Genomic DNA, 13,787 nt, shown 5'->3' with positions numbered 1-13,787 from the left:
GTGTGCTTCTCGACCGCTCTGATAGCCAAAGACTCGGCGTCACACTGCAGAAGGATCAGGATCGCCGCTCGAGTTCAAACTGGTGGTTGGTACATGCATGAATGCAATCTAGCCGATTAGATTTTGAATTCGGCGGAACTCGTGGCGCGGGGGTGAGCTGTCCCCGCCGGACCGTTGGGTGACGTCATCCCCATCATTCAACTATGCGTTCCCTTGCTGCCGCATCAATTCCCGCGGATCTACCGCCGCCTTTTTCTATTAGTCGTTCTTTCCCCGACGGGATTTCTCACGTGCATGCTGCCCATACGTTTTGTCCTGGCCGCCACTCACACATCCAACTAGACCATTCACTGACTGACGTGGCCGGCCAAATGGCCACACCGTCGCTCAACCCATTCACCTTTATGCTTAGCAATCAATCAAAGTAACATTCATGCAGTCTGAAGGAAAGAAGGGTTGAGACACTTACCTGCGTGGCTGCACACGATGTTTCGGCTCTTTGGGATGCTGAGGAATCGATTTACCTGCTGCTGGCGATCTTACACAGTCCCGGAGGTTTATGTTCACGAGCTGCCGATGATGGATGGCATGCTTTGGTTGCATGCGCCCACGTTTCACTTCAGATGGCCTGCGCGGTGAACGGTATCCACTCTAGCAGGTTTAACGGTTACAGGACTCCCGCGGGATGTCTTGGCACCGTTCTTCCTCCTTGGGTGCATGCTGCATGATGATAGATGGCCTCACGATCATGCTCTCGGTGCTTCTGGACGACTGTGATGAACAAGAGGTGAGATCTCCAGCGTTTGTTTCATTGACAGTTTGCTTTTCCTTGAGATCTCATCGATCTGCTTTGCTGATGCAGGTACTGTGTTGCATGGCGACAAGGATGGTGGAATAATGTTGCAGCAATGTGCATGGTTGACAGTGGTGGCGTGCATGCGTCCAAACCCACCCTTAGCCGCCAGATCTGTTCATGAAATGCATTCTGGGCCGTTCTGAGCTTCTACAGGAAGTTTCCTGTAGAAATACAGAGCTTCCTGTAGAAAGGCGGCTCTTCCTGTAGAAAGTCTGCACCTTCCTGTAGAAAATCCGCATCTTCCTGTAGAAAATCTGCGTCTTCCTGTAGAAGACTCAAGCTGTAATGAAAGTGCACATACCTTGGAGAAAATGAGCATTCTTGGAGGAGGTGCTGGTGAGGTGTCCTGGCTGCATGATAAGGACCCTTGGCCTTGAGTTGAGAGGCTTCCTCTCCTCCATAGAACACCTGCAATCTGCATGCAACTTTCACATGATAAACTTGCTGATCTTGTTTTTTTTTCTTTTTGTTTTTTTTTTTTTTTTTTTTTTTTTTTTTTTTTTTGAAAGATAGCAGGGGCGCCTCAATGAGGTTTTCACCCCTACCACCTGCCTTAAGCGCCTCAAAGAGGTTTTCACTCAAGGATCTTTATCTCTTTTTTTTTTTTTTTTGAAAGATAGCAGGGGCGCCTCAATGAGGTTTTCACCCCTACCACCTGCCCTGGGCGCCTCAGAAAGGTTTTCACCCAAGGATCTTTATTATTTATTTTTTTTTTTTTTCTTGGATTCTTCAGGGTATGCCCAAAGCAGGGGCAGAACCCTTCTCTATGACCAATACTGCCTTCTCCATGGTTTTGATGAACTCTTGTCTTGAGGGAGGCTTCCTGTAGATCTTCAATCGATGCCCATTAACAAGCATGGGGATGGCTTCCTCATCAATGGTTCGAATAAGAATAGATCCATTGTCATGACATTTTTCCACTGGATATGGCCCAAGCCATCTGGTTCTCAGCTTCCCCTTGAAATCTTTGTATCTGGAGTCATACAACAAAGCCCAATCTCCTGGCTGAAATTGCTTGTCATGGAGATGTTGGTCATGCCACACCTTTCTCTGAAGTTGAACCACTTCTGAGTGAAGGAGGGCCTGCATGCGGTGCTCATCCATTCCATTCAGCTGCAATAGCCTTTCTTGTTGGGCATGGCTGAGATCTAGATCCAGCTGAGCTGCCATCCTCAAAGTGTTGTATTCGAACTCAATGGACAGCAAAGCTTTCTTCCCATAGACCAGCTCATAAGGTGTGAAGCCGGTGGTGGTCTTCCAAGTGGTGTTGTAAGCCCATGTGGCTTCAACCAGGCGATCTGCCCAGTCCTTTCTGCTGCTGCTCACCACCTTGGTCAAGATCCCTTCTAATGCTCTATTGGTGACTTCCACCTGCCCATTTGCTTGAGGATGATAGGGGGTGGAAGTCCTATGCTTGATCTTGTGATGAGCTAGTAGATATTCAACCAGGTTGGAGGTGAACTGGCTTCCTTGATCGGTGACTAGCTCTCTTGGATAGCCAAACTTATAGAAGATGTTTTCTCTTAAGAACTCGGCCACCTTTTCTTCTGTTGCTGCTTTGATTGCTTTGGTCTCTGCCCACTTCGTCAGGTAGTCAGTGCACACAATGATGTAAGACCTTTGCCTCGAAGGAGGGTTGATTGGGCCCACAAAGTCCATACCCCACTTCTCAAATGGCTCAAGAGTCACTTGAGGTTGGAGAGGCATCTCATCCCTTTGGGTCGGTTTCCCCATTCTTTAGCATTGGTCACACTGGCTGACATATCTTCTGACATCTTGATGAAGTGTGGGCCAATAGTAGCCTGCCTGCAGGATTTTGAAGGCGGTTCTCTTTGCTGCAAAATGTCCTCCATAAGGCCCATCATGACAGGTGAGGAGGATGTCAAAGACTTCCTCCTCCCTTACACAACGCCTTAAGATCTGATCGGGGCCGAGCTTGAACAGATTGCCCCCGATCCAGGTAAATGAGGCACTCTTTCTGATGATTCTGCTCTTTTCTCTCGAAGAGAGATGCGAAGGGAACTGCGCTGAAACAAGGTAGTTTGCTATATCAGCAAACCATGGAGAGAGTACTGAGATAGCAAAAAGATGTTCATCGGGCATCTGGTCATCCACTGTTCCATCCTCACCTGCAGACAAATCCAATCTAGATAAAAAGTCAGCAACAACATTTTCTCTACCTGGTTTGTCAACAATGGTCAAATCAAACTGCTGCAATAAAAGTAACCATCTAATAATACGAGAATTCACATCTGGTTTATTCATTAAATATCGGATTGCAGCATGGTTAGTATGTACAAATGTTTGATAACCAGTGATATAATGGTGGAACTTGTTCAGTGCATGAACCACAGCTAAGAATTCTTTCTCGGTTACAGTGTAATTCAGCTCAGCGTTGGACAAGTTTTTGCTAACGAAGTAAATGGCATATGGAAGTTTTTGCTCAACTTGTCCTAAGGCTGCACCTATGGCTTTGTTCGAGGCATCAGTGTGGATGTGGAAAGGTAGGGCCCAGTTTGGACCTCTCAAGATTGGGGCTGACACTAACTTGTCTTTTGATTCATTCAAACTCTTCTGACAATCGTCAGTCCAATTAAACTCCACATCTTTTGCCAACAGGCCAAACAAGGGCGAGGCTAGCTTGCTAAAGTCTTTAATGAATCTTCGGTAATATCCTGCTAATACCAAGAAACTCCTAACATCCCTTACCTTTTGTGGAGGTGGAACCTTCTTGATTAGAGCAATTTTGTTAGGATCCACCTGTAACCCTTGGCGAGATATGGTATGGCCTAGCACGGTCCCTTCAGTCATTAGGAATTCACATTTTTCAGGACTAAGGGACAAGTTCATCTCGATGCACTTGGTTAGGACTTTTCCCAAATTGGACAATGCTTCCTGGAATTTGGCCCCGTAAGGAGTAAAGTCATCCATATAGATTTCTACTGCATCATGGACCAGCTCCGAGAAGATGCTTAAGACAGCTCTTTGGAAGGTAGCAGGAGCATTGCATAGCCCAAAGGGAAGGACACGGTAGGCAAAGGTACCCCAAGGACAAGTGAAGGTGGTCTTATCTTGGTCTTCCGGGCTGATTTGAATCTGGTTGTACCCGCTAAACCCATCCAGGAAAGAGAAGAACTTCTTTCCTGCCAGTCCATCCAACACTTGATCTATGAAAGGTAGAGGGAAATGGTCTTTCTTGGTAGCTTTGTTCAATTCTCGGTAGTCCACACAGATTCTCCATTTCCCATTTTTCTTGGGAACCATGACCAGAGGGGACACCCATTCACTATCTGAGATGGGGTAGATGAATCCAGCATCCAACAGTTTTTGCAATTCTTCCTTGACAATGTCCTTAAGGGCTGGATTCATTCTCCTTTGGGGTTGCCTAACTGGTTTGCAATCCTCTTTGATGTATATGTGATGGGTACAGACCGAGGGATGGACTCCTTTCATCTCCTTATAGCTCCAAGCAAAAGCATCTAGGTGGCTGGCCAACAGGCTACACAACTCCTTCTCCTGGGAAGGAGATAGGGAAGAGCTAATCTTTAATGCTCTCTCAGGGCCGAACTCCACATTCTTGACTCTGGGAGTGACAGGGTTGGTTGTACAAAGATCCACCAAGGAGCTAGCTTGGGCATCCTCCACCAATTTCTCTAAGGATAGTGCACTGGAAGGTGGATTCTGAATCAAGGTCTCAATCAAGTCATCCTCGGTTGGAGGGTCTCTTCTAGTGGTATCTAGGGTGCACAGAGGTGCTGAGTACACCTCGTCTTCCTCTCCTTCTTCTAGCCAAAGTGGTAAGTCATGCTCTAAGGAGGGTTGGGCAGGAGGGTATAGGACTAGCTGCTTGGACATGGGACCATTTTTTATGGTCATGTTTCCTGCACGACAACTTATGTAAGCATCTGCAGTAGCTAACCAAGGCCTTCCCAAAATGAGAGGATATCCAGTAAGCTTTGCCTTTGGTTGCAGAACCAGGAAGTCTGCAGGGTATTCCCAAGAGTCAATAGAGACCAAGACATCCTCCACAATCCCTTCGGGAGTCACGGTGGAGCAATCTGCTAGTTGCAGTACTGTCGAGGTCTTCCTCAAGGAATCCTAAAGATTGAGTTTGAGCATGGTATCCCTGGTCATCACATTAATGGCGGCCCCTAGATCAATCAAGGTGTGAGGTATGATGGTGCCATTGATGTGAACATCTACTACAGGACTTCCGGGATCTAGATACTTTGGACAGATGATTTGCCCTAACATAAGGTCAGACAGTTGTCCTATGACATTGATGGTTGAGGCATCTTTCTTTCGCCTGCCTGGGTGTTTGAAGCACTTTTCCTTAACCAGTTTGTTGTATATGGGCACATCCTTGATGGCTTGGAGAAGTGGTATTTTCACACACAACTGCTGGAGTTCTCCCAGAAGCTCATCCTCCTCTGGGTTGGGTTGTGTGGTGGCTGTTAGTCTCTCAGGAAAGGGTGGAATAGCCTTCAGTTCACTTTCCTGTTTATCTTCCTCATCCTCTGGGGGAGGAGGTTGGCAGTCTGGAAGGGTCTTTCCAGATCGAAGGTTGATCTCCTGGATCTCCACAGCATAGGTAGGACATGATGTTTCCCCAGTGTATACCTGCTGAGCCTGTCTATTGTTGGGGTTCGGGTTCGGTTGAGCAGGCATTTGAGGTTGCCTTGGAGGAGCAGGAGGTAAAGGCTGAGGTTGAACTGGTGGTGGAGGCAAAATGGCAGGAGGAGTGTTGTATTGGGGCCTCCACCCCGACTGAGGTGCACTCCACTGAGGCTGTGACTGGGCATGTGAATGATATGAATGAGAAGTAGGTTGAGTAGGGTACTGAGGTGGATAAGACCATGGAGGAGGCATGGACCAGGAAGGATGAGCAGGGGGACCCCAAGAAGGCATGGGAGTCGATTGGTTGGGGTTGTAATAAGCTTGTGGTGCCCCTTGCATTCCCTGCTGATAAGGTCTAGATCCTTGTGGCCTCCTTTGGTTGATGAAGTAGAGAGGTTCAGTGGGGGCTTCGGTCCCTTGGTACATGGCTTTAAACCCAGGTAAGGTTGGACACTGATTTGTTGGATGGTCCTCCTCACAAACGAAACACACTTCAACCGAATGCAATGGGCATTCGTTCCTAGGGTGTCTTCTAGTGCACCTAGGGCAGAAGACATCCAAGGCTCTCTCAGCTTCTTCTTTCTTCTGCTGGATCCTGAATGTGTCCAGCTGCATGGAAATGGTCTGTCTCACCTCACTCTTAAGATCTTCTAATTGGTTTGTAAACTCATGTTTGGAGAAAGGGACACCAGTGGAGAGGAGATTTCCTCTACCTCGTTTCCTAGCTGCCCTGGAGTGATTTCTAAACACAGTCTTGATGTCCTCATAAGGCAGTTGGTAAATGTCCCCCCCAGCTAACATGTGAAGGGTATCTAAGAGATCTTCAGGGACTCCTCAGAGTAGGACCAACTTGAGGGATTCAGGGTCAAGTGTGCACCTGGCCCGCTTATAGCTAAGTTGGAACCTCTCCTCATAATCTTCTAAGGACTCATCATTTCCCATGGTCATCCGAAAGATTTCTCCATTGGTTTCCTTAGACCTACAGTAATCCCTATACTTGGTATTGAAGGCTTGCTGCATCTGAGCCCAAGTAGTGATACTATTCCCAGGTAATCCCATGAACCAGCGTAATGCTGCATCCTTAAGAGTTGAAGGGAAGAGTTTCAGCTTTTGCTCATCTTCAGTATAGTCATAGGTTCTACAAAGGACAACAAACTCAAACAAGAAGGTATCAGGATCCTCAGTGGTCAGTCCATGGAAGTGAGGCAAGGCGGAGGGGCTAATGTTCTTCATTTTCATCTCTCCATTGGTCTCTCGGATGGGGAAGGCACCTTCTATTCTCTCATCTTCTCTTCTATTATCAGCCATGGCTTCAGATGGAGTGGTCTCTAACTCTTCTTCTTCTATAGGGTCTTGGTATATCTCAGGATGTTCACCTATAGGTTCCTCTGGGTCACTGTCACCAAAGAAGAGAGAAGGGTGACTTAGTGATGTGGTGGGGGTGTTGGGTAGGAATTTGCCTGATTTATCTCGGTTCCTACGAGGCATGAAATGGAAAGGACTTTTCTTTTTTGATTGCTTTTGCTTTTTTCTTTGGTACCTGCAAAACTGAAACAGAGTGATCTACAACTAACTATCTTGCTCAAATGAAATTGCGGAATTGAAAGGCTAATCTAGGAAAGCAGGAAATACTAATCTATGAAAGCAGGAAATACTAATCTATGAAAGCAGGAAATGCTAATCTATGAAAGCAGGAAATACTAATCTATGAAAGCAGGAAATACTAATCTATGAAAGCAGGAAATGCTAATCTATGAAAGCAGGAAATACTAATCTATGAAAGCAGGAAATGTCTATGCTACTTTTACAGAATGGAAATGAAATAAACTACTGAGCAGAAGCAAGAGTAGGAAAGTAGAAGAAAAGCAACAATTACTAATACTCTGACGCTTCCCCGGCAACGGCACCAAAAATATGGTGAGCTCCAGTATTATAGCAATAATGCTACAACTCCTGGGGCTTCCTGTCTCTTAATTTTATCAACCCAGTAGTTCGTACAAACTTGGAAGCGACGGTGTTGTATGCACAAGTACTAGCTCTTGTCACAGCTGTCACTTGGTCAGCTGGCACAAGTCCGCTAGGGCTCAAGCCAACTTCTATAGGCTCTCAGAAGAAGCTTGCTAAATGATGGACGAAAGCTAGCTCAAAGAAAACTAATCTATTTGGCAAAAATGAACTGAAAGCAAATCAAAGCATGGAAACCCTAGGAAACCCTAATTTGACTAGTCTAACCTCTATGATGCAAAGAACGTGAATGAAACTTCTACCAATGATGCCATTACTTCTAGTAAGTGAAAATGCATGAATCTAAGCTACTTGCATCTGAAAAGACATGTTTTTGTATTTTTTCTTTAAGTGGATGGAGTGATGGTGATTTTGTTCTTATTAGGGTTTGGTTGTGCAGAGGTGGTGCAGAAGGAAGGAAAGCTTGGGAAAGGTTGGGGAGGCTAGGAGAGGTCCCCAGGGATCCTTAGCATCCGTCCACAGAGGTTCCTCACGTTCAGAGGCTCAGCAACCGAGTGAGTGGCCTCCTACAGGATGTCTGCAGGGGATCCTACAGGAAACTCAGGGGTTTCTACAGGAAGTCTACAAATTGCTACAGGATGTCCTACCGTGGGTGTTTGAGGTGATGGTGGAGTGATGGAATGGTAGGGGGAGATATGTAGGGTGGAGATAAAGCTGGTGATGGCTCAGGAGTGGAGAAGTAGGATGGAGAACGAGTGTATGAAGTTGGTTGGAAGATGGAAGGCTATAACAACGAAAGGTCTAGAGAATGAAGTTACGTGAGGAGTGGAAGAGTTTGGGAGATAACCGAGTGGAGTAGAGGTCAAGGATGTGGTTTTATGCGTGATCAAGACGAAGAAGAAGGCAACGGAAGGATGGAGAGCAGTGTAAATAAAACAAATGGCTTATGACTGTCACCAAGAAGAAAACTCATTAACCTGCGCTACCTGTGCTATGAACTCAATGAACAGCAATATAAATCGTGAAAAGAAATGTGTATGAAGCTGTGATGAAGGTGTGTGGTGCAAGTGTGAAGTGCATGGAAAAATCTATCATAAACGTGACTGTGTTGCAGCATGCATAAAGTAAAGAACTGCGTTTTTTTGGTGGTTGGTGTAGACTGCACTCCAATCTCCAAACAGAGATGGCAGTGGAGGCTCTCTCAACCTTTTTCTTGGAGCTCCAATGTATTGTCAACCTGCTAGTCTAACTAGACAACTGAAAGCAATTTAACCATAAGCTAAACTCACTCAATCTCATAAAAACTAACTCAGCAAACTGTAATTTCGAATTGCATGGTAAAGCAAGGAAATAAAGTGCTGGAACGAAAAGTAATTAACATTACAAAAAAGAGGAGGTCTATTGCTCTCAGGTTGGGCCCTAACCTAAGAGCTATAGCTCCCTTAAAAGCTCAGAACTAGATCCAAATCTGGTTGCCTTTATTCATATCAAAAATCTAATGTCATGCCAAAACTGGCTTACACAAAAACAAACACCAAGCTTGCAACTCGTGCACAGCAATTACAAATGTAATCCCAAGGTTCAAAAAGCTCCTAACATAGGCTACGGCCTGCATATTTATACAAAATGATGATCAGGCTGGCTTCCTTCATTCGTGGGGCTTCGCTGTCCAACTGAAGTCAAACTGCTGTAAAACTGCTGATACTGTAGAACGTGTTGGCTGCCTTTGAGCTCGGTGGGGAGAGCTGTTGGAGCTCGGAGTTGAGGTGATAATTACGAGGGAAGTCATTTAAGGCCGTAGACAACCTCCCTATAAACCTGCAATGTCCTCCTTGCTGTCTCCTTGTCTCCATTTACGTGGTCTTTTGCTCTCTTTAATGCCAAAAACCTGAAATCACCATGTATTAGCCACGCAAATATAATGTCTGCCCTTCTTCCTACAAACACATGAATATACTAAGAAATGAATGCATAAGCAGTAAAAAATGAATGGTTGAGCAAGTAAAATAGGCCAAAATGAGCCCAAATTGTACCAAAAATTGGGGCTCATCAATGAGCGAGAAGAGTTATGGACATAAAACCATGTGTGACACATACTAACTCATCGGGAAAACTTAGACAAGCTTAATCAACAATTAATATACATCAAAACACCACTTTATTTACATTCTCCAAGTATAAATAGTGAAGTGTGTGTGACTGTAACCTGAAAGTGGTGTTTTACAACAACAAAGGAGTTATGATCATGAAATGCATATAGATGTTGGAAATACTAGGGGGGATGAATTAGTATTTCTTTTCAATTTTTATTTTTACCAATTAAGATCACTTATAATTAGAATGCAAAATGAACAATGATAGAATAATAATTTTATTAATCAATGATGAGGAATCCAATCTTCTTTACAATCAATCAAGTACAATAATATTTAGGGCTCCAACACTAGATGAAGACACCAATCTCCAAACTACCAAGCTCCAACCTGTATTTTTCCAAGCACAAACTTGGACTTCATGAGGGTCCAACCCTATCTTCCCAAGGCTCCAACCTTGTCACTTTAAGGCACCAACCTCTAGGGAACCAACCCTCTCACTAGTACAAGCTCCAACCTAGTCTTCTTGAGGACTCTTATCCTCTAGGGCTCCAACCCACAAATTCAATTCGTCAAGATAAGTTTAATGATTCTTCACATCTCCTAATATCTGCTACAATGAGTCCTGACAATATCTTCACCTACAACGCTACCCTCTCCTGATCTCCAAGGCACTTAGCTCATCAATGACAACTTTGTCTTCTCATGAAGATTTCACTACAGCTCTTCATATGACCCAAACAAAATCTTCAAGGTTAACTCATGATGGCATCAAAAATGCATCATGGTCTCCACTAATGTCTCCAATGCCTATTCCAATATCAATCTTCAAATTTCACTTAAAGGAGATCTTCAAGATTTCTGTTCAGAAAGCAAGGGATAGGCTCCAAAGGTCTCCATTGTTCAAGCCACAAGCGTGTCTATCCTTTCAAATTTCCACAATCCAACACTCCAAATACTTCAAGGTCTGAGTTCAAATCAATAGGTTTGTCCAATTAATCGTATTAGATTGAAAGTTCAAGTCCACAGAGTTAATAGTTTGAGATTCACAATGTCACGGCTCACAGGCAACTGTCCAAGTTGAAGACTAAGCTATGGTGACAAGCATCTTCACTGTGACTGTCCCACGGGTTTGAAAGTATGACTATACCAAAATGAGGCTTCTAATTTTTGTTATCTAAGCTAAGTCCAAACTCCAAATCCGCAATACAATTCAAGATATGTCACAGTCCCAAGGTTAAGTTCAAGTTGTCACAAAGTTATCTTGTGTGACTATTCCACGAGTTTGCTTCTTGTTAAGCTACAAGTCATCAGTCCAAAGCTTCCATTCAATTCCTTGTAATTCCTCAAAAATTATGTTTCAGTTTCCTTCACAAGATACAGGTCTGAGGCTGAGGCTATCTCTCCACTACCCACAGAGTTCGAGCTACAGTGATTGAAGCGTTTTTTCTCCACAGTTTTTTGTAGCATATATAATCTGAGCCTTCTTCACTATTTACTTCCTACAAGACCGAGTTTAGGACTTAGGGAAGGGTTCAAACTTCAGGTTTGTCCTTGATTTGAGTTCTCTCATAGGAGATCCAAGCTCTTCAAACAAATCACATGAATTATTCCAAAACAACCAAACTGTGATATCCTATATTCCTCAACCTCTTTTATGTCTTGCTACCTTATCTCTGAAGTAATCACCGAATTGATGTCTAGAGAAATGAGATCAAACTTATATTTATACTAGTTTTGAGTTAAAATGAAGAGACATGTCACTTAGATGAGAAGCTGACTTGCATAAGTTGGCTAATGTCAGCCAATATTAAAAATATATTTTTTCAACTTGAAAATTCATTTTCTCTCGGTCTATGAGGAGTTAGAGAACAAGTAATAGCTCATTGGAAAGAGAAAAAACCCTCTACAGGATGTTGCCAATTCCACCTTTAAATGAGGTCATTTTTCCATAATTAAATTTATATTTTTGTGAACTATCATCCTTAATTTATCCATGGCAGCCTTTAGGATTTTATGTTTATATGTTTTTGGCATTCAAGGTAAATTCTCCTTTAAGTCTTAACATCAATCGAATGGACCTATTAGGATTAGGTATTCTGTGATCATGAGCATGCATCATTACATAAGGATAATGACTAGGGATTCATCAATGTGTATTTTTATTCCTAGAAGGGTTTCATGATAAGGGTGTCTTCATTCACCATTAGATCATGCATCGGCAATCTAGGGCTTGTCATCATATAGATAGGGATATAAATTTAGTTTTTCATCATGATTCAATGTTCATGCCTAGGAGTCCCTTTTAGGTTTTCCGTAATGAGGCTATGGCAACATCTCAAAGGGTAATGCATTACAAGAATATTTTCCATCTCCAACAATGCCATATTGACATCAATGACAACTTTGACCAACAATAGAGATGTTCTAATCAATGCAATGACTCTTGATAAAATTCAATAACACTTGAGAGATTTCAAACAACACAAAATGACGACACTTGACAACCAAGGTGACTTTCGATATGACAATAAGGTAGGCTCCAAAATGCGAATGTAGTGAAATTTTGAATGCGAATGACACCTCAACGTTTGAATTTTATATAGGCTACAGGACATATAATTATACATCAGATGAAAAAACTCAAATTCTTTCCTTCTACCCTCAAGGATTCAACCTTGCACTAGTTCATGAGCATAAAAGGAGGCAACATCACTAGATGGGGACATATGTAGCAAGAATTTAACAGCAAATACATGGATTATTTTGTATCAAAATATACAATGGATTAAATATTTAGAATGACCCAATGGCTAGAGGAATCACTAGAAGACTATGTGAAAAGATTCCAGCTGAGCTACAGAAGGGAAAATAACTACACTCCTGATTCATATTCATTAAAACTAGTCTTACTTTGGGGGGATCAGATAAGAATTGCTGGAGACCCTCAATATTTTGTCCAATGATGATATTTATTAGATTAATTATTAATACATCAAAACATTATTCAAAAACCATTCTATAACTACTAGAAAAATATGTATATCCAGCTAGGGTTTGGTAAGATCTTCAACCTCTACTTCAGTCATTAAGAATGAAATAGGAAGCATGTTGGAAGATTTTTAAAGTGAAATATTAAATAATTTATCCTTGTAGATGGAAACATTATAGATCAAGAAAAAAAAGCAGAAGCGGAAATGGCATTAGCCATATTTTTCCCTAGATGCACTAAGAGGCATCCTAGAAATGATTGCCCCTTAAATGTTATATAAATATACTTTGTGTGTGAAGAGAATCATTTAACTAATAAATATCCATCTTTGCCAAGTTTGAAAGAAATGTACCAAGGAGTAGGAGGCATGGACCATCTCTTCTTTATCAACTAGAAGAGTCCATAATGCCCCAAACCATATCATAAGGGTATGAACTATCCCTCCTCTTTTAATACATGTCACAATGCACCATTTCAATCTTGGTATCCACCTAACACCTAGCCTTGGTTTATGCCGAGTCCATGGTCCTATCCTCCCCAACTTGTGATTTCCCCTTTTTAGCCATAGAAACACACATATCCTCAATGGGGTAATTTATCATTAGGATGGATGCCTCAGGGAGCTCAACCACCTTCCCTAATGCCTCCTCCTCGTCATTACAAATACCTTAAAAAAAATCCTTCAAAACAACGACAAATTCATACTCAACCAAATCTGAAACCCAACAATAAGCAGGCCAAACAAGTCTACAGTGGAGAGACATCGTATCTTATGTTGTAGAAATCCATGAAATCAACCTCAGGTCTAGGAAGGTACTTCCTAATTCTCACCCACCTTCTCCAATGGAAAATATTGAAGAAGAGAAGGAATAAAGCACTCCATAAGCCAAAAAAAGTCGTTATCCTAAAAGGTTGATCCATCCTAAAACACATACCCCAAAATAAGGTGAACTTTTGAGAGAACAGAAAAATTTGTGTGTAAAAATTCCCCTCTATTATAGGCCATTTTGTCACATCTAGTTAATAGGCATGCAAATTGGATAAATGAACATCCTTGAGTCCTTTTCATCATCCTTGCACAAATCCATAAGCTTGACTCTTTCTAGTCCCTAAGTTTCTTCCTGAAACTTATTTATTTCACTCATTTTAAGGACCAACACACTCTTCTTCCTTGGGGACCTGCGTTCACCTACAAGTTGTCCCTCACTGGGGTGGGATGATCACCTATAGTTTTCCCTATGTTGGTGGTGCATTTATTCTAGAA

This window comes from Pinus tabuliformis, chromosome 3_2 (assembly GCF_031772625.1).
Source record: "Pinus tabuliformis cultivar Carrire ecotype Pingquan chromosome 3_2, CPIR1, whole genome shotgun sequence".
Taxonomy (NCBI): domain Eukaryota; kingdom Viridiplantae; phylum Streptophyta; class Pinopsida; order Pinales; family Pinaceae; genus Pinus; species Pinus tabuliformis.
Note: the sequence above shows the minus strand (reverse complement) of the source record.